This window comes from Miniopterus schreibersii, assembly GCF_964146895.1.
Source record: "Miniopterus schreibersii genome assembly, chromosome: 16".
Lineage (NCBI taxonomy): Eukaryota > Metazoa > Chordata > Mammalia > Chiroptera > Miniopteridae > Miniopterus > Miniopterus schreibersii.
The window spans coordinates 6531327-6553327 of NC_138116.1; the positions used below are offsets into that span (position 1 = coordinate 6531327).

Consider the following 22001-nt stretch of genomic DNA (forward strand, 5'->3'; position numbering starts at 1 on the left):
CAGGAAAGCAACACTGACTACTCAATAGTCTTTTCACCACGGAGACGTCTTGGTTCACAGATAGATTCATTTCATATTCCCACCTTCCCACCCTCCTGGAATCCGCTGCTATCGCTGCCATGAAAACAAGGACCAGAAGACAGCCTTGGCCAAAACTGTTGACTCAGTTCTTCCTTGCAGACACTCCTTGAAGGTTACTATTATTTCCCACTTTGATTTTTTTTTTTTTTACAGAGCCTTAAGTAAATGCAAATGTTACTATTGTTATTTCTCTTTAGGCTAGGAAGTCTGGAAACCATAGCGGAGGCCTCAGAACACAGGGCTGTCTGGGGCGCAAGAGAAGTTATGGGAGAAAATGTGAGTCATGAGCTGTTGAGTCAATACCCAAATCTCTATTTTCTCCGTGTTTTGTAGGACAACTGTTTCCAAAAATACCTCCCGTCTTTCACCTTTCCTCAGTCCGCAGCGACCTGTTCCCTTCCTTTGCCCCTTTCATCCGACCTTCCCCTTCCTCGCTGTGGGGCGCGTCCTTCCATTCTGCTTATGGAGGACGCTGAGGCTGCCTGTTTACTCACAGCTCGTCCAATTCCGACACTGATGGCAGATCCTGCAAGAACGGGCCTGGCCATGCCTCTGCAAAGGGCCGAAAGCCTCCGAGCAGTAAGCAGGAAAACAAATGTTTCCATCGAGCAATAGCTTACCATTCATAGTGGCCAAGGAAAAGCACAGTGAGGAGTGACTCAGAAAAGCAAAGTCATTTTTCATGTCACTGTGTTTCTCTGGTCTTTCCTAAGGGAGGCATGGAGTCTCGCATCTCTTTGCAATTATCACCTGTTATGGGTGGAACTGCATTCTCCCTGGAAGAGTCTTTGAAGCCCTAACCTCTGGTACCTGTGAACATGACCTTATTGAGAAATAGGGTCTTGGCAGCTATAACTGAGTTAAGATGAGGTCTTTAGGGTAGGTCCTAACCCAGTATGACCAGTGTCCTTATAAGAAAGAAGAACACACACACACACACACAGGAGTTAAGGAGGCCACGTGGAGATGGAGGCAGAGTTGTGCGTGAAGTGGCCACAAGCCAAGGAACACCTGTGGCCACCAGAGGCTGGAAGGGGCTTTGGAAGGAGGGTGGCCTTGATCTCAGACTTCCAGCCTCTGGGACTGTTGTTTTAAGCCACCCTATTATGGCAGCCACAGGAAACAAATACAAACACCTATATTTGCCTTTTAAAGGTTATTTTACATCTCTTAGAATTTTCTTCCATCTATTCCTTTGTCTCTGAGGAACGTTTTACTACCTTTCAACTTCTGCAAATTTATGGGCTAGTAAGTAGTTCAATTATTTCCCACTATAAAACGAGCCGCCTGACAAAAGTCAGGTTCTGAATTTGTTTTCCCAAAATGCCATTGTAGGTGCTAAGCTTACTCTTAGATTGTAACATACACATTATAGACAGGTGATGAAAATCTTAAAAAGTTGCTCTTCAACTTTACATGGTAGCTACAGATCACAAGATGCAAATTTCCAGGGTGTAAATAAGTTTATTCCATAATTCTGAATATAAGCTAAAGGGAGCAAGCACATGTTTGGAAGATATTGTTTCAAGTTATTTTGATCCTACATAGAAATGGAGACTTATAAAATAGTAAACACTAAATAAAAAAATTAAAAGTTTACTATGGTTCACCCAAATGTGCTTTGAAATAGATATTTTAGGACTCTGTTATTTAGAGTGCAGACCCAATTTTAGACTCTGGTATTGTCTAACACCTGTTTTCCTGGCCTATGAATGAGGCTCTGCTTATATAGTGTAAGTATCTACCCCTACCTCCACCAAGGACATCACAGTATTTGATATGTTGATGTTACTGCACTCAAGAGTCAAGTGAAGTGTGACTGTTACATGAGAGGGTAAAATAAGGGAGTAGAAATCCTTCACAGAGGAGATCAGGATGATTCAAGAGTATTAGCTAAAATGAAGCCAAGTAGCCCCTGAGTGTCTCATAAAGGCCTACCTGCTAATAGCAGGAAATCAAAGACCCACCTAGGGCCATAGCAAAGAACTAGACCTGCAGACAATACATGAGATGGAATAAAAGCCTCAGGAGGGGAATATGAACATGTTAAGCGCCCCATGAACTGGCAGCTTGGTCTATAAGTAGGGCTCTGTGGCTACCTTAGGTCCCTAATTCAGCCCAGAAAAGCCCCTGGGAAAATAAAGTCCAAGCGTCTCCACTGACCTCAATTCCCCAAATCATGTGTGCCATTTTATCCAGCCAAAGCGTAACAAAGATGACCTGTTTTCAACAAGCTCAAGGTCTGTGAGAAGACACACAGTGTTTTTAGGTAGACTTTCCCCCTTATCGCAGAGCTTTGAAGCCTGTAGAATTTTCTTTCAAGGGACAAACACAAAAACCTGGGACAATGGCCCCATTCAATTATAAAATCACCACGATCAGCCTTTTCTACCACTGACCCTTTGGACAGAAGCAGAAACAGCAGGTTCTGCCTGGATCGAGTTGCCCTGTTTAACCGGCACACATACTTTTGCAGGAAGATAAGTCAGTGATTAAATCGGAGGCAGAGCCTAAAAAAAAATAAATAAATGCTGGAGCAGATGACTGAGCAGCTCTCCTGCGGCGCAATGAGACGGCCGAGGTGGACAGAAGTGGACGCCACCGGTTCCCACCAGTCAGGCCTCCTTGCCCCAGCAGGACGCATCGGCCTGTCACTCGCTGCCTTTATCTTGAGTGTGATCTAAAGAGAGGTTCTAAACGCGGCCCTGTGTTCTATGTAAATACTGGAGTAGCCAGCTTTTAATTGTTTTCTGTGCAGATCGATTTGGTAAACAGAGATATGGGAACCTTTCAGAAACATGTTACATGGGGTTGCAAGTCTAGTTTACAGTTAAATATTTCCGTCTCTTCCTAGCGAGTTGAGGTGATTTATTAGCCTGCACTCTGGTTAGAGACAACCACAAGGACGGGATCCCTGTAGCTTCCCACTTTAGTGCCATTAGGCATTGCTCTTTTTCTCACGGTCTCCCCCAGGCCAGGAATCCCACCTTTGGGGACCACTGAAGCAAACAAATAGCAGATAACATGGCTTTGTTTCTCTTTAAACTTCTGGAACCCAGGACACTCTGAGTTTACTAGAAGCAGGTATAACACTGCTCTTTCCCAGTAGTTAAAAATGCATGTACAGATTATGCAAGAATCTTAATTCAATCTAGAAAGAAAAACTTAAGTGGCTAACTAATGTGACTTAAATCCCCCAATGCCTATTACAAAACACCTCCCGCCCTCCCAAGGGAAAAAGAAAAGGCAAATAAATGAGGACAGGGCACCCCCAAGCACACAGCCGAGCACCTGGCACATGGTGGGTGTGTAACAAGTGTTCCCTGCTTGTGTAGGTCTAGGGAGCGGACGGGCAGGGAGCCAGGAGCAGAAATCAGCGTGATCTGCTTGCTCAGACCCCTGTCCTCCACACAGCTACCAAACACCGGCTGTGTTTTGGTGAACAAAGGTTGGAAATTTTTTCCAATGAGTTTTTAAATTGAATTTGTCTATTTTTTTAAGCTGAGGACTTTTAAATTACTGAGCTGTAGTTAGATATACAAAATTTAAGCCATTCAAACTATGGAACTAAAATTGGCCACTGGGACCCAGATGCCAGAATCCCGTGAACCAATACAAGGGTGGTGACGCAGACTGAGGTCATGCCCCTCCTGATTCCCAACCAGTTCCCAGGTAGAAATATGTCGCTCGGCTCCATTTAACTTCTTTTCCATGGCAGCCACTAACGGCCGAGTGCCCCTAAGCTAGGAACAGTCGTCTCTTCCACATTGAGAAACCGCTTGCGTCCAAGAAGGGGACAGCTCATGTCTGTTCCCCCAGGGAACCGGGGTCACTGGATGAGCTGGAAGGAACCCTTGCGAGAAAATTCAACCCCCCGGGAGCGTCACATCTCTAAGGTGCCTGCCTGCTGTGTGTTCGCAGGTTCAGATTCACTGCCCCAGTCCTCGAAGAGCTGGGTCACAGCTGTCACTGACCCAAGTGGGAGAGGAAACGGGACTTCTCCGGTGCGGCAGTGCCCTGGCCTCGGCCGCTGGTCTCACACCTCCCTGGTCCCCAGAGTCACCTGGAGGGAGTGAGAAACGGGCACCGACTCCTTGAGCAGGTCCGAGGGGAACCTGAGAATGGGCCATTTTCCAGAGTTCCCGGGGGCTCCCGACGCCGCTCGTCCTGGGCCGCACTTTGAGAATGACCAGCCTAAACCACGCAAGTCCCACGTGGCCAAGCCTAGATTAAAACCCAGGGCTGCCACGCTGAGAGGCACCTGTCGGCTCTTACGGTTCCTCCACCGCAGGGATGGAAGAGAGGAGGCACCGTGGTGGCTGCACGCGTGGCAAAGGGGGTCGAGTCCGGAGTCGAACCGAGTGTGAGCCCCCCCGCCACGTGCCGGCGCGTCCCTTCTTGGCCGGGTCCTTTGTGTTTCCATCACTATAATAAGGATCCTACTGCTGTCCCCTATCTCACGGAGCTGTTCGAAGATGAAAGGTGACAGCAGCTGTAAAAGGATCCTCCGCGCCTTGGAAGTCCTGCCACAAATGTTGTTTGTTCCCTTCATTAGGAACCAAGTCAGAAAAGTAGTAAAGACGAGCAGAACAACAAAAAAATATGTCAGAGAACGACCTGGTCTTTAGTTTAAGAGCTGGGCCTGCGTAAAAGGAAATGCCAGACCCAGCAGAGAGTTTATTGGGACCTCAGGAGCTCAGTCATCTGAAAGATGCGCTCACGGTTTTAAAGGGAGGGCAACCGACAAACTTTTTCCAATAGCTTTTTTTCTTTTTTTTCCCAACTTAAAAAGCAAACATCCTATTTCTTTCTTCAAGAGACATTCTTTGGAGAAATCCTGAAAAATGATTAATCAATAGTTATGTCGGTGTAATTATTTTCTGAATAGTAAAAAGTTGAATAGTAAAAAACAAATAGTAAAAACAAAGACTTCTGCATGAAAATTTTTGTTTTAAACACATTAATCAAACAGTAATTTCTAACTGACAAAGTTAATAGTCACTGGCACGACGGGGCTATTTTATATTGCATTAATTAAAAGCCTTTTTACTAAACTAAGAAATCTGCCAAGGACCACTGGGTTCTACTTTTATCTACAAATGGCTTAGTTGGTATGAGTTCAATACTTGGTATTAAAGCCGACAGACGTCCACACGTGATAAGGACCATGAAGGGCGGTCGCACGCTCCCCCATCAGTGAAATATTTCTTTCCTTGAATTGGATATTGTACTTGCTCAGTGAAGTGAAATCTGTATTGATTTACATTTTTTCGAGTTCTGCTTGTGCTTATGAGCTTTTGATAAAAATGAGGAGCCTCTGTGCTGGTTTAGCTGGGGCCCTGCCCATTAAACTCAGCGCATAAACCTTCCTTTCTGTTTCAGATCTGCCCGAATTTATTCTTTAAACGCCTTGATAGAGAAAGTGCAGTTTAATGCCTGACGTGCGAAACAGGCTACTGCGAAGACACCAATAACCAGGCTTCAGGGAGCAGGGCTGAGGCGGTTCGGTTCTATCTCATTGCTTCAATGCCCGGGCGTTTCTTGGCCTTTCACGTGGACTTGTGTACCAAGGTTTCCTGACTGACGGGCGTATAATCCAAATTATGTGTTCATAAAATTTAGGATCCCTGCTAATCAAACAGATATGGATTTATGGGGAATTGCGGTTCTTTAGAGGGCATGGGTTAGTGGCTAAAGACATACATTGTAGAGAGAGACTGCCTGGTCCAGTATCAGCTATGCCATTTTCTAGCTGTGCGACCTTGGGGATATTACATGGCCTCTCTGTGCCCGTTTCCTTATCTGTAAAAGTAAAATCCATCGTGGGGGTAAAGACTTGGCATTTGTAAAGCACAGAGAACGACGCGCAGCATGCAGTCAGCACCCTGCAGCTGTTCAGTAAATACCAATCGGTAAACTGAACATACTTCTGCTGTGAAATGCTCTGTCATTGGTAGATGCCTGTTTTCAGAAGTTTCTCCATATACTCTCATATCATTCACAGAAAAAAATCAACAAAAATGTCCTCTTTTCATGACTTTGGTAACAGGACAAACCCTTCAAAGAGACAATGAGGCCGCTCAGCATTCTGACACTGTCTTCCTGCTGTGGGGACAATGTGAAGTCTTTGAAATAAACCAAGTTCACTGTATTAGAATCAAAGGAAGAGAAACTGAGGCAGGAGGTTAAGGTGAAGGAGTCAGTCAAACATAATCGTATGAAGAAACAGTAGGAAAAGGTCTGCATAAGACGGCGTGATACACAAGGGGCTTTCGTGATACAGTTTGACAACATTTTGAGGCTATTTCCTCTCTTTATGCTCTTATTTTTATAGTGGGCGAGGAATTCTGATCCTGTTGATTAGTGCATGTCTTACCTCCCCCAGCTTTAGAGAGGAGTAGGTTACCCTCCAGCAGGACGCGCGGCGTCTCTGGAGGAAGGGCTGGTGACAGGCGTGCAGGCACAGTCCCAGGAGGGAGCGGGCTGGGCAAGTGCGGGATGCGGTTGCTATCCGTTCAGCACCACCGCTCCCTCTCCCGAGTGAAATGACGAAGGCCCGGGCAGCTCCGGGAATCTAAACTTATTCAGGGATCTAGAATGAATCTATTTCCCAGTGGCTACTTTTAAAAACAGAGGCAATCTGAAGTCAAACAGCCAAGATGGGATCTGGAGAACCGTCAGGACTCCGAGGCTCCCAGCGCCTGCTCACGTGTGTCATCTCAGGTGTCGCTTGTAAAGGCGGCAAAGCAGCCGGTTCCGTTATGACACATCGAGGTGAACTGAGACTCTGCCGCCACACAGGGAGCTCGTCGGAGGCAGGAGCCGCGTCTCAATCATCCATTTCATGTTCTGAGTGAAGGGTCCGAGGCAGTAGATTGGGTTGATTACTTTAACTAAACCCGACTACACGTCCCCGTAGCCTGGGCCACTGAGCCATTCGCATGACATGAGGCAGGAGTCAGCCAACAGCCGCGTTCCTTTTACATCAGAAGGTCGGTGAAGGGCAAGGGCAGTGTGGCCGCCCACGCAGGCTGTCACCGAGCTGCTGGCCCACGTTGTTGGCACAGGGCAGAGGGGAGCCATAGTCCCAAACGTACTAGGTTCTCTCTAAATCAGACGCCTCTTCCTTCCTCAAGCCAAAGCACAAGGCGGCTCCCACTGTGAGACTCCCCTCGATTCCCCGGCATGGCCGGCTTTTCTGCTCCTGTCGTCCTTTGCGGGCACTGACTTCCCCAACGGCAGGGAACTGACGGATGGATCTGACACACCTAGTTCCCAGTGGGTGAGTACTGTGCACCTGCTCAGAAGAAAGGACCTGCCACCTGTCCAGTTCACGGAACCAAAGTGTAACCGATGACAACACTCTGTCCACTGGGTGTCAGTGGGGTTACTGAAGGCTATTATTTTGATGCCTAAAATAACCAGGTCCGCAATATGATAATAATGGTGTAGTCGTGCTCATGGTATTACTTTGTGCCTAATTAATACAGTCACTAATTTTCCGCACAGAAGGAAGCTTGGTGACTCTAGACAGCTAATGTCCACAGGGCACAGTTTTGAGCTCCTTCTCACCTCCTGGCTCTGCACACTATATTCCTGTGCCTCGGTTGCACAGGATGCTCCAACAGACCACAAGCTCCATGCACTCTTGACACCAGCAAGACCCACTGTGCAGGAGAAGCACACAAAATAGCCTTCCTACAGCAGTGCAACGCAGGGGAACACCGTCCTGATTCCTGCCGCACTGAGCTCCTGAGGATAAGGCACACATATTCTGCTTCCATTCGGTTTTGTCTGGCTCTGCTCCTTTGAGATTTTGCTTTGACCAGTTTTATGTCTCCTAATGTTCCTTTAGTGTTTCAACTCCTAAGGCAAATGGTGTAATCTTATCTTCAGCTCACTGTTGTTATCTAATACAAGTCAATAACACTTTAGTCACAAGGAAGTGAAGCCGCCTCCTATTCCCACAAAGCCTATATTTAAATATGTGTAGCTCACACGTCTTAGGTGATTTGCTCCAACTGGCCACAACTTTCTCCTTGAGTTTCTCTAACCGCCCACAGGTTGGTTCAACTTTGACCCAAACAAGAGGTGAGTGAACACACAAAAGGAGCAGGCTTCTTGATGTGACCTGCCTGGTGTGCAGTTCACAGTCTCTGATATTCTGGCACCTTGTCAAACTTTAGTTGCGTGTCCGGGGAAGGACCTTACGATGCCTTCCATAAGTAGAACTTACTAGCGTGTCGTGAGAACATGAAAGGGCAGTTGAGTGTGGCCTGAAGCAGAGGCCTACTGAACAATCCCTGTGGCCCGGCCATTATGCCAGGGGCCTTGTTTTGTGAGGTTACTTTGGAATTACTTTCCCGAAGTAGAGGCAGAATGTCCTGAATTGCCCTTTGCTTGGGACGGTCTCACGCGTGATGAGGAGAGAACAGAGTTGGGAAGAGACTGGCCACGTTCATGGGTAAGTGGATGCTTTTCTGGGGCACAGCCAACCATCTCATCAAGTAGTAACCTAACCCAAGAATTGGGTCTCACCAACATCACCCATTAATAGAGCTTTGCAAATTTTTCCATTAAACAACAACAACAGATATGAGCTATTATCTTAGCTCCTACCCACAACCCTCAGGGATAAAGAATGTAACACAAAGGACTGGGCCCCACGTTCAAAACACTCCATCCAGCCTTAAGGTTTTTCTTTACAATATATGCTAATTTTGAATTCTGATATAGATCAGAACACCTCCATTACAAAAATAATTAAACTGCTCATCAGTTAAATTACTTAACTGCTCTTAATTTCCATCCAAATGGTTGAGTTAAAGGAAAGCTTCTGGAAGGCACAGCATGTTCATCTCGGGGCAAACTGCTGCTACTGTGAGCATGGTTATCTGGAGGTAGGACTCATACACATAAAAGATAAGCCACATAAAAATACACGAGGGACTACGTCAGGGGCTGAACTTGGGGTAGAGAAAGTGAGGCTGACGCAGGAGCGGACGGCGCCCTTAGAAGCTGGACTGCGGGAGCCTTCCAGTCACCCTCCTTTGCCTTGGTGGGAAGAACCACTTTCCTTTTGAACACACTGCGTTTGGAATTCAGACAACACTGAGTTTGAATCTTAGACTCGAAGAAGTTACATGACTTTCCCAAGGTTTGGGGGGGGTTTTCCCCAGAAAGTGGGAACGCTAAGCTCCCTCTCTATAGTGAATGTACCAGTTCCTCTCAACGCTGAGAGGAAGACGCAGCGAATGCAGTGTTAACATCCAGAGCACCGCGAGCACGAAAATGCTAATTTCTCCACCTCGCCACCAACACAGTTACAGTCTGCCCGGTGCCTGAACGCGTGACATTTTCCACCCGCTACTCCTGAAGTTAGGTTAGCGGCCACTTTTCCTAGAACGAGGAGGGGACATGGAATCCTCGAGGGTAAGTTCATGTGGGACGAAGGCGCAGCAGCTGGTTCAAATGATGGGCTTTGCAAGTTCAAAACCCAGACGGTAACGCTCAGCATATGGGTTGTTTTGTTACTACCAAATACTTGCTCTGAACACCTTTTATATATCAACTGTTTTCCACAAAACTACACTTTTCGCCAAGTCCTAATTTTCATCTAATTTATAGCCAAGCCCTAACTTGGACTCACCATTAACAAGTACAATGAAAGAAACATATTTTGTATTGTCCTCGGACAGTTGTTTTCTCGCAAGTCCAAATATACTCATTTAGGAAAATGCATGAAAATAGTATATTGAGGGCCCCTCCCACTACAGTCTTTTCTTCCAGTGTCAAATGTTGTCATGGTCTTATTTCGTATGAGACTAATGCCTTGGATTTCCCATAATTCTCACTTTCATGTTCTGAAAATAAACTTAAGCAGGAATTACATCTGTCTGTTGCTCTAGTTCTCTGTCTCTCTCTCTCCCTTGATTTAAATTGAACTCTGGACCCTGTTCACTCTTAAACTTCTTTTTGGCTTAATTGCAGAACTCCTTAAATGTTATTCTACAAAACAGCTCTGGTTTAGACACTTCACGTCACTTTATGGCTTAAAATCTGACATAGAGAGTGGCTGGTTTACATTTCCCAAAGTAAAGTGGCAGATACATATTAATATATTATTTCTTTTTAAGGGTCTCACTCTTGTGGCTATAAGGCTAGTAATACTCAGCAGAACCACTCCAGTCCCTTCTTCCTAAAGACCTTTCAGTTTATACGACTACAGGAGAATGTAATGCACATGATCAAAATCATCTGCTGTACAGAAAAGCTCTTATTTACCACCTACGCCCAGCGACAAGGGAACCAAGTCAGTTATACACCTCACGGAACCCGTGGTAGCCTGAGAGAAGGATCGGCAGGTCTACACTTTTCTGAATAAACACTCAGAGACCAAAGTCTATGGGTCTGATGAACAAGAAAGAAACTTTAGAGAGAGGAAGGTGACTGCAACAGGAGACAGTTCTTTACTGCTAATTTATGTTAAAATCAATCTAGAAGGTGGATGTTCCATTCTCTTATATCATATATACGAACCTGAGAAAAATTAGCCCACTTTTCTTGAAGTCTTTTAGGTGGTATGCAGATGCATACTTCAGTGCTTAAAGCTGTATGTTGATAAAACAGGATGCAATAATTTGCTTCTGAAAGAAATTATAGAAAACTCCATCTGGGAACAAATATGGAATCTGATGAAGTCACTTTTAGACATTTACATACATAGTGACTCTAAGATCTGCTTAGTAATTCCTTAGAGACCAATTTGAAACTATTTTTGACCACATCTTCAAAAGAACTCAAGGAATGACACACTGGCTCCTGCTTGAAGCACCTGGATAGGAAATTAAATGATCTTTATTGCATTTAATTCAGCATTGATCTTTACACTGTTGGATACAGAGCATTGCCGGCCCCTTAGTGGAGTCCAGGCATGAGCAAAACATAGGCTGGCTGACCTGGTACAATAACAGAAGCAGAGCAGAGCTTACCTGTGTTCGCTCTCCCGGTGGAGGACCTGTGAGCCGGGTCTCACAGCTGAGCAATGGCAAAAATCGTTCTTTGGTTAATAATAAAGAAAAGAAAAGCTGCAGACACCAAGAACCTGGGTTAACCATTGACATCGGTTGTTCCTACAGTTCCACCCTGGGCATCTACATAGGAGCCCTTGGCATCTTATAAAGCGGCGCTGGCCGGTCAGCTGAGGCTGCGGTTGCCTCACCGCCCCTGTACCTCTGCAGAAGGCACAGCGTGAAGGTCACTCGAGCATATGTACCCTGACTAAGTCTTCCCTCGGCCAGGGTTACAAAGGAGGAAGAGTTCCTGGGCCAGAAACACGCTCAGCAATGCCAGTAAGTGACTCAGATATTTACCAGCAGGGTTGCTGGGAGCTCACCTATGGAAACCCTCCCGCCGGCTTGAGGCCTGGAGCCCTACAGAGAAATGCTCCTTAACCAGAACCCTTTGTGTGCATCTCAGGGGGCGAGGGTTGAGGTGGCATGCCAGTGAAAACTGAGAGGACACCAGAGAGCTGAGCATCCGCCCCTACCTTCACTCAGCATGCTTTCATGATTATTTACTGAGTGCAGCACAGTTCCAAAGCCGCCCCGAGGAACAGGAGACAGATTAAGGCTGAGGGGCCTCCCTCCTCCAAGCCCTGAATCAGAGCTCATGACGGAGGCGGAGGCAGACCCAGAACGCACGGGCTGGGGCAGACAGTCACCAGCCCGGCCGCGGGTCCCAGTGACAGAATGTGAGGGGGTCCTGGGGCCAGCTGGCTGAGCAGGAGTCAGAAAACTGAAGGGCAAGCGGAGGCAGGTTTAAGGAGGCAGCGCGAGGGGAAAGGCCGGGAGCTGCGGAGCAGCACTCAAGCGGCTCGGAGCCCCGGCGGGGGTGCCCAGGAGGGCGCAGGCAGGGCCGTGCTGGAGCATCCAGAGCACTGGTGACCAGCGGGTCCCGGAGCCCCATCCAGTCTGGGTGACCCTCCAAATCAAAGGGGCCCTTTCTTGGTCCTGACCATAGCTGTCGTTTGGGGGTTGTTTGCTTTGAGTTCCCATTGTTTAAAAGCATGAACTCTCGCCAGGCCCGAGTGGCTCAGTTTGCTGAGCACTGTCCTGTGCACCGAAAGGTTGCCGGTTCGATGCCCAGTCGGGGCAGGTATGGAAGGCAACCAATTGATGTTTCTCTCCCACAGTGATGTTTCTCCCCCGCCCCCCAAGCATGTCTTCAAGTGAGGGCTTAAAGTAAATAAATAAAATAATAAAATGTAATAAAAGCATGAACACTTGAGGAAGCAAGGTTGGATTTCAACGCTGGTGCTGTAGCTCACTAGCCCTGTGACTCTGGGAGCTGCTTAAGCTGCGTGCACCTGTCTCCTCATCTGTATAATGGGACTGACAACAATAACAGCAACGAAAACACCCACTCAGGCAGTACCTAGTGTTGCAAACCTGTCAGCCATGATTCAAGCTCTGAGCACACGATATGCAGCCTGTTATACAGTAACAGAAGAGTCTGAACCCTCCAAGGGACCGGCCTGCTCAGTCATCCGTAAAGGTCAGGGAACGAGTGGACCCAGAGGCTAACTTTTCTGCAAAGAAATCTGAACACTAGAGAAACGTCTACATTTCCATACTCATCGAGGCAACTTTCCCTGTGGTTTCATCCGTCATGAGCCCAGCTTGATCGTTTAGTATTATCGATTACTCAGTTCCTGGCTTGCTGGAAAGCCAAGCTCCCTTTATCAGTGTTCCATGGGAGAGGACTTTCAAAGAGCACAAGGAGACACATAAAACTCCTTCTGCTCTGCACGGTCCGTTTCTGGGAAAGTGGCTCTGTTTGGGTGAGTGTTCGGACTGATCTGAGAAGATGAGGCATCTTAACCGTGCAGCTTAAGAAAGACCACAGAGAAGGCAGGACAGGAAGCAAGACGGGGAAATTGGATGTCTTCCCAACTCCAACTGAGTCATATCATCACCGTGTGGCTTCACGGCGATTTATTTGTTTGAAATAAATTCCCAGAACATGAGACACACCCATACTCACATTTAAGTAGAAAAACAGTAGCCTTCAGAGTCTCCACAGAGGCCATGTGGCCCTCAAAGCCCAAGAGAGCTAGCATCTGACCCACCCTGTACAGAAAGAAGACTGTTTGCTGATCCATGAGCCACTAAACCATACAATTCACTGTTCTCGGAAGACAATGCTCCTCCTTTCTGATTAACGATTAATACACGGGGAACTTCAAGTCGACTGAATTTCTGTAATTCAAACACCTATCTTTCTACCTACAACCCAGCAATCGTGTGCCTTGGTCTTTCCCCGAAAGAGTTAAAAATTTAAGTCCACACAAATTCCTGCACACGGGTGTTTATAGCAGCTTTATTCATAACTGCCAAAACAAAAGACCTCCTTCAAAGGGGGAATAAACTGTGGTATATCCAGAAAATGGAATATTATTCAGTGTTAAAAAAGAAATGAACCAGCAAGCCATGAAAAAACATGGAAAAAATACATGCACGGTGGGGCAGAAGTAGGTTTACAGTTGTTTGTATGATTAATAAATAATAAGACAAGAATGGACTCTGTGTTTTGAGTACTCACAATGGTAAACCTACTTTTGCCCCACCCTGTATTGCTATAGAACATTCTGGAAAAGTGAAACTATAAAGACAGTAAGAAGATCAAGGGTTGGCAGAGGGCAGAGAGAAGGAGCAATAAACAGGCAGAGCACAGAGGATTTTTATGGCGGGGAAAATACTCTGTATGGTGTTGTAATGACACATATGTGTTACTTTAGATTTGTCCAAACCCAAGGGTGACGCTTAAGTACTCTGTGGACTCTGGGTGACAATGATGTGTCAAGACAGGGTTATTCTTGCTAAAAAGTGTACCATTCTGGGGAGCGATGCTGGCAATGGAGGAGGTTCTGCATGAGTGGGGAGCAGGGGGTACATGGGGAATCTCTGTACCTTCCCTCAAGTTTGCTGTCAATCCAAAACGGCTCTAAAAGACAAAGCCTTTGTAAAAATCCTATCTTTCCTACAAGGCTCCTTTCACTAACTCCTTCCTTGCCTTCTCTAAACATCAATTTATAGTTATTTTTAAAATAATTTTTTTTAAAAACAAACCTTTAAAGGCACTCTCCCTCCCTTTCCATCTATATATGATGTTTGTTTGTTGCACGCGTCATTTCCTTCACCAAATCACAAATACCAGTGGGTAAGAACTGATGGAAGCGTGTCCATCTTCGAATCCAATAAAGCATCTAGCTGAGAGCTGCAGTGCAGTAGGTGCCAAGAATGAATGACTCCTTCCTTAAGAAGTACACTATACTTGGAGGCCAAAGCACTGCTTCTTTTCCTCCCCTGACCGTTTCCTCCAGCTCACTGTCTCAGGGAGCCTCCTATGTTCCCTGTCCATCTCCCGCCTCTCTGGAAGCCCAACAGGCTCCTGCTGCCCAGACACTCCACCCAACACCGTGACTACCAGACTGTGCCTGGGCCTTTTCTCTCTTTATCACCCCAGCTCTCAAAATTTCCCTTCAGTGGGTCTCATTTCCACTCGAGCGACTGTGTGTGTTCTCCTGTGTTCCAAGCCCTTCAGAACATACCCGGTAGAAAATACGTAAGAGGGCAAAAAACGGCAATAAAAACGAATCATAAGCCTCCGTTTCCTTTGGCAAAATCATTCCCAGTCTTTTCCTCTATGGTATTAGGATAAGATGGAGATGCAATTCTATTTACCATTCCGAATCATGCTTTTTAACCTTTGTCAAGGAGCTCCCATCTTAACGCCAAACAATGCATCTGCTAGCCCTGGCTCCCCAACCTCCAGGAGACAAGTCCACAGATCTTTGGAAGCAGGAGGCTGGCTTCCAAGTTCTCCTCAATTCCGCCCCCAGCTACTGTCATGGGCGTGAACTGAAATGGCTCCTTCAGAGAGCTTTATGCACTGTCCAGCGTGCCACAGACATGAGGAAACACTTACAGGTGTGCTTAAACATGCGGTGAGTCCCAGGCCTCTGGAAGAAGTGCCTGTAAATTAAAGCGCCGTCGCCCTCCTCACGGAAGCGCCTGTTCCTGGGAATGGGAGGAGCGTGAAGGTGGCTGGCTGGGCTCCTAAGGACGCCCGCGCTCGCCTGGCTTATTTCACTTAGCACAATGCCCCAGGCCCAGCCTCGCTGTCGCAACCGGCAAGATTTCCTTCTTTCTTATGGCCGAGTAACATAAATCAGTCAGAGAGAGGCAAACACCATAGGATTTTACTTACGTAAGAAATCTAAAGAACAAAATAAGTGAACAAACAAAACGGAAACAGACTCATAGACACAGAGGACGGGCTGATGATTGCCAGAGGGGATGGGGTGGGGAACTGGGTGAAAAAGGGGAAGGAAGTGAGAAGTACAGACTGGCGGTTACAGAACTGTCCCGGGGATGTAAAGCACAGCCTAGGAAATGCAGCCAATGATGTCGTAGTAACTGTGGACGGTGCCAGGCGGGTGCTGGAACTATTGGGGGAACACTGTGTAAAGTATGTATTATCTAACCGCTGTGCTGCACACCTGAAACCAATACAAAATGATATTGAATGTAAGCTGAAATTGAAATAATTTAAAAAAATTTTTTAAAAGATGCCCTCATTTGAAAGACTATTTTATTTTTATCAGTCCTGTCTGTACCTGACTAGGTCAAGGCCCAAACCCCTAACTTATTCATTACCACACTAACGACTGCGTCAGGAAATATTTGGGGGGGGACTAGTTTACCTGCGTAATTCCCTCAATTTTTCTTCATTTTTCATATGGACACATAACCCTCCCTTTCCTCCTGCCCCTTGCACTCTTTCAAACTACAGGACTGAGTGGTAGAAAGGGAGGCCTGAGTTGCCTCCCACCTTCCAAGACATTTTTTCCCTAATGCTTTCCTTCCCCCAAATAAGAATTAAAAGTGATATTTCTTTTGACAGCTGGTAACTAATCCCACCTTAACAGGAAGGAGAACAGGAAGCTGGCAGAGGAATTTTCCATTCCTACGTCTCTTCTCGTTTTTGTCCACATCGGGTCCTTTTCAAGACGCAGCCGCCCCTGAGCCCGCGCACCCCCGTTTTGTCAGCGGGGTCACGCGCTCGCTCCCGGCTCCGGGGCCGGAGGAGCTGAGCGGCCCGATGCTTGTATCTGGAGGGGGCAGAACTCGAGAAGGTCTGAATCTCCCCGGGAAACAAGGCTGAAATGTGATACCTTGGCTGATGCAAACGGATTTTTCCTTGGTAAAGATCAAGTTCACACAGCTAGTCCCTCAAACCACAAATCAGAAGGCCCCGTATCCTAATAACTACAACTCTGAGTCCTAAAGTCAGTCTCTGCTCAACTGACTTCTGCCCGCCAGACTCTGCCTCCCTGCCCCTCTCCCTCCCTTCCCTGTCCCTCCTTCCCTTTTCTTTTCTGTTTAAATACTAAAGGGGTCTCTGTATCTTGCAATGTTCCAAGCCCACAGAATGTATATGAGAAGAAGCAGATGAAAGGGAAAAAAAGAACCAACGTAAATTTTTCGCCCCAGGCAGCGATCCGTCCATTCAGCGTTTTCATTTCATTCATCCATGTCAGCGCAATATTGCAATTTTTCTGCAGGTTCTCCATCACTTAATGAGAGGAATATTCTTCAGAGGCATCCACTAAATACAGGCAGTCGATTGAGGGGCAGCGTCCCAAGAGAAGTCGGGGTGCTGGATTCTACTTTCGGACTGACAGTGAGCCACAGGGATGACCCTGGTCACGACACTTTACTTCTTGGAACCTCAGTCCCTGAGCCTGCAAAATGGAAGAGCTGGACGGTTCTACCATCTCTTCCAGGTGTGTAGTTTCACTGTTTCCTCTGCCCGTGTTATAATGAGATGAAGCCACATATGTGCAAACAGGGACCGTGTCTTTGCCCTCCCTCCACTGCTCACTCAGTGCCTAACACAGTACCTGGCCCACAGTGCGGGCTCAATAAACACGTTTAATGAATGAAAGAGTGAATGAATGAACCAACGTTAGAGTATGTGTTTATATCAAGGCAAAAGAACCAACCAATTCAATTCGTTTGTTGCTTTTTTAAAAATCAAAGTAGCCATTTGAAGTTTTTGCTTAGTGGTTGGGTTGGAAACATGTAGAAATGGTCTATCTTACACCAAAAAACTAGTCACGTTTATTCAGCCTTATAATCTTACAAGTTATTTGCTACTGCTCTCGTGTAGCTCTTCCCAGCAATTCTTAGTCTTCATAGTGGAAGATTTCTACACATTTCTCACTCCCATTGTTATCTCTATAGGTTGCTACTGCTGTAGTGTGTAGAATACAGATCCAGTTAAGGCTGAAATGGAAGTAGTTACTGTGGGGTTTCATGGGCTCAGACATTTTGCATTTGGTTGTGAATTTGTACAGTGCTACTGGAAGGTAAAATACATCTTGAAATTTTTTTCCTGCCACAAATTGACTATATTTATAATGCCCAGTTGCACCCTGTAAACTGCAAGTCAGCTTAGGAAGCAACTCATTTCACATACCAACCATTTGCTTTGATTTATACTAAAGGGAAAGGAATGGAGCCAAGTTAGCAGAATTGTGTAGACAAACCTCTGCACGTGATTATTCTAGAAAGCTTACTTTGCATTAACGATTTATCTAATCCTGATCTATGGATTTCGGAAAGACTGCTAAACACTTCTTGCACAAATTAACACCTCTGTGGAGCGGGGGTTAGTAGGAGAAAGAAATCACTGTGCGTGTGCATGTGTGTGTATCTGCTCTAATTGGAAAGCTAAGGAGCTAATGAAATAACACTCCTGTTGGCTGTCGGGACAGAATGTTCTAGAGCGGGTGAGAGGGCTGGGCTCTCCTGACAGTGGGAAATAGGACTGTACATGCTACATTTCCGACAACTGAGCTCCTCTGTGCCGTGGGCCCGCCCACGGAGCAGAAAGGCACACATTGTGGCAGCGCAGGGTATGCGAGGCTGACCCCCTCCGTTCCCTTGAACCACTTTTCACAAAAAGAGCCCGTGGAAGAAAACACAGGAACCCCCCCATGCACATTGAGAAGGAATTCATTTTTCACTCATCAGATAACGGCACTTAATGACTCGGGTAACCCGGCTGCGCTTTCCTGAGGTCTAATAAAGAGGCCGGTTCATTCCTTTAGGAAATCAGTGAGATGAATCGTAATGAAACACCACGGTTCTCTGCCAGGATTTAGCAAAGGCCATGAATAGCCCAGCTTAGAAGTTGAATTTCTTGTTTTCCTCCCTGTGTGGCTCTCTTTGAAAAGGCAACAAAGTGGTCCATTTGGTCTTTGGAAAACCCATCTCGGAGTACGAGCCGCTGCCAGCGGGTTAGGTTCATCCTGGGTAAACCGAGCCGGGGGTATCAGGCAGGAGATGACAGGGGGCAAGTCTGAAAATGATACAGCAACATGTTCGGGGCTTCTCGCTGACGAGCAGGCCCTACTGCAGGAAACAGCGCCTCCAGGGCGAGGGTCCTGGCATCCTGTGGTCAGCGCTGGCCCTCCCGCCGCCCCTCTGGTGAGACGGTTCTGCTATAACACGGCCTAGGTGTTCTTAAAAGTCACCATGCTGTGGATGATCCCCCCAAGATAAAAAAGGACTTACGGGGAAAATAGGACTAGCAGCATAACACTCAAAATTCATCAGAAATCCCTGGCTGGGTGGCTCAGTTGGAGTGCCGTCCCATGCACCAAAAGGTTGCAGGTTCGATCCCCAGTCTGGGCATATACGGGAGGCAAGCTATCACTGTTTCTCTCTCTCACCGATGTTTCTTTCTCTCTCTCTCAAATCCATAAAAAATATCCTCAGGTGATGATTAAAAATATTTTTTCATCTAGAAATAGGTATTTTTTAAAGATAAGAACCTGATAAAAACATTGGCCCAGTTTTACACACGATCGATATTAAGGAATTCATAAATATGATAAGGCCCGAGGCTGACTTGCGGCTGAGGGCATTAGAAGGCAGGCTGGCAGCTTGTGAGTTTTGTGAAGTGGGAGAAGTTCACCTGAAGTCTGATGGGAGGTCGAAGCACCAGGGGTAGGCGGGCGAGCTCCTAACACGCAGTGAACTGTGCGGGTGTGTTTTGTGGATGCCTACGGAGCTCCAAAGTTGAGTTAGGTGCCGTTCATCATTCACCTCGTGTTTCCTGGGGACACAATCACATCTAGGCCCACACAATGCTTGCTCAAATTGTATGCTACACTCAAGCAAACACAGGTTATGTTCAAATTGCTCCTTAGCACATCAAGTGCCCAGGAAAACTAATTTGCATTTTCAAACAAGAGTTACAGCAGAACTGACTATATTCTCGAATTATACTTATTTAATACCTAAACAGTCAAACAGAGTTATGTAACCCCATGGCAATTTCCGGTAGCTGTTCAGTGTTGTGTTGATATATTAAACTACTCTACCTCTACATTGTCATCTGTCCCCAATAATACCACTTACTTTCTCATACTAGGAGACCATAAATATGGCAACGTCAGAGAAATTGTCCAAGAGCTTTTTTCCTACTCGATGGGGTACCTTATTGAATAGATTACATTAGATTTCCAGCTCATCTCCCATCTTTTATCCTAGCTCTGGTTTTTAAATTTTTTTTTATAATTTATTTTCCAATTATAGTTGACATATGATATTAGTTTCGAGTGTACAACGTAGTGATTAGACATTTATATACCTTATGAAGTGATCACACTAGTAAGTCTAGTCTAGCTCTGGTTTTTAAATTCTTTCATTTGTTCCAGATTTTAATCACAGTATTTTACGGCACAGCTACCTATTATTGATGCATGCTTTAATTTTATCCAGCGATTTCTTACCCTTGAAATGTTTTCTTATTTCATTTAAAGTTGGATCTTGTTATCATTTTGTGGGGATTTTCCCCCAATTCTATGACACTAGTCCACTTTCATGAAATATGCAAAGCAAATGCTTTGCAATGTATCTCATCTGGTTTTTCAATAATGTGCAGAGTTCAGAATCTTCTCTGTCTAGGAATCTCACCCTTTGGAAAGGATTTTATAAGGATCCAATGTAAATACGGAGTAACTGGAACACCCACACTGTGCTTGGCCTTTCTCATCGTGTTTTTAAGTCGAATCCAAGAAAACAACCTATAAAACATGCACACACGTATGTGCACTGCCCATCTTCTCGTAAACATCCCTTCTATGATTAAATTGATTCCTGAGGAATTGGCTCCAGTGACCAGTACAAAGGTCACTTTCAAAACTTCCTGTGCCCCTGAGAATGTTTTGTGTTAATAATATGCATTAGTTTTATAGCCACTTAAGAAAACTTCTTTTATGTCAAACCAGAAACGGAGCCAAGATTTAAACAAGGGGAAAATCCCACCACCTCTATGGAATCGAATGGACGCCAACTTCTGGAAGGAAAAGAAAGCTGAGTTTTGAAAGATTCACTGAAAGTCTCAATCTTTTCATATTTTATCTCCAAGCCTACAAACAGAAAAGCAGCAAGAAACACGGGCATCCGGGGACAGGAGCCATGGACGGAGCTGGACAGGATGACGGATGAGAAACGCAGAGGGAGCCAGACCCAGGATCACAATGAAAACACAGCACAAAACAGAGGAAATGGGTTCTTAATGCTAATAAAGTAGCTAAACAGGATTTCTTTGCCATGTTTTTTTTTTTTTTTTTAAAAAAAGGAAAGTAGGAATTTTTTAAACCTTTTCACATTTAAGACAATGTGCTTCACCCTGGCCGGGTGGCTCAGTTGGCTGGAGCGTCATCCGCACACCAAAGGGCTGCAGGTCTGAGTCCGTCAGGGCGCAGAAGGCAGGCAGCCAACCGACGTCTCTCTCACACTGATGTTTCTCTCTCTCTCTGCCCCCCACTAAAAATCAACAAAGACATATCCTTAGGTGAAAATTTTTTTAAAACGTGTTTCTTTCATTTTCTTAAATATAAATATATATCGATCAATCAATCAATTCCAGGCTTTCCTAGGGAACACTGCTTACATCACCTACTGGGGATACCACGTGCAAACGATATTTGCTTTCTTAAGTTAAAAGGAAATCAGCATATGTTTTATACAGAAAACATGATTTAATTGAAGATATTAAACTCTCCCCTACTTATATTTCTTTGAAGACGAGTATTTCCATTTCCTTTAAGCAACAAATGTATTTGGCTTTCTCAGGGTAGCACAATATAGCCAGTGAGCAGCTTTTCTATTTTTTCCCCCCAAAAGATCAGAGATTATCAAAGGCTGCAGTCTGAATGTGGTGTAACTGCCCAACTCTTCCAATACTGTTCACTAGATTTCTGAAGTTTTAAGCAGAGAAGGGAAACTTTTTTTAAAGTTAGATTCTTTTTAAAGTGGGAACTCAAATTACCAGTGTCCTGCTCTTACTGGGTTACTGTTGTCAAGTTCTACACGGGAGACGTCTCTCATGACTGCGACTCCCAGCATCACCCAGCTATTCGAGCGTGGCCTCGCGGCCTGCCTGCAAGAGTGCCTAAGGGGATTTGCTTTTAAAGAGAGAGAGACCCACAGACGAATGAACCCTGGGGACTCGAGAGGCAGAAACTGAATTGCGCCCTGTATGCAATTTGTCGGCATAGTCTCAGGTCCGCCGGCTTGGCCCAGCTCGGGTAGCAGTAACTGGAGGATTGCAGAGAACAGTCATCAGTCGAAAATACTCTTGTTTGATCAGTTCTAAGCTTGTGACAGGGGCCGTGCTGTATAGATCCTTGCGGGAGAGGAGGCAAGAAGTGAGAAGAGCCCAGCGGTGGGGACAGCTGAGTGAAACCCCCAAATGTAAGTGTGAGTTATTTAGAGGAAAAACAAATCGCAAACAACAGCTGCAGGTACGTACACCCGGGAGTTCTCGCCATTTCCACC

The 22001-nt window shown here is 45.9% G+C and overlaps 1 protein-coding gene across 3 annotated transcripts in view; it reads right to left on the reverse strand.

Moving 5' to 3' along the window:
- Positions 1-22001, reverse strand: part of KCNJ16 (potassium inwardly rectifying channel subfamily J member 16) — a 93290-nt gene that overhangs the window by 24671 nt on the left and 46618 nt on the right. The window contains exon 1 of one of the 3 annotated variants that reach the window (XM_081115863.1): positions 11073-11235. The exons of 1 other annotated variant lie outside the window; for it this stretch is intronic. The gene's annotated coding sequence lies outside the window, so the exon portion shown is untranslated. Of the gene's footprint in view, positions 1-11072; positions 11236-22001 lie in introns of those variants that run through there. One more of the 3 variants, XM_081115865.1, reaches the window with a different exon arrangement.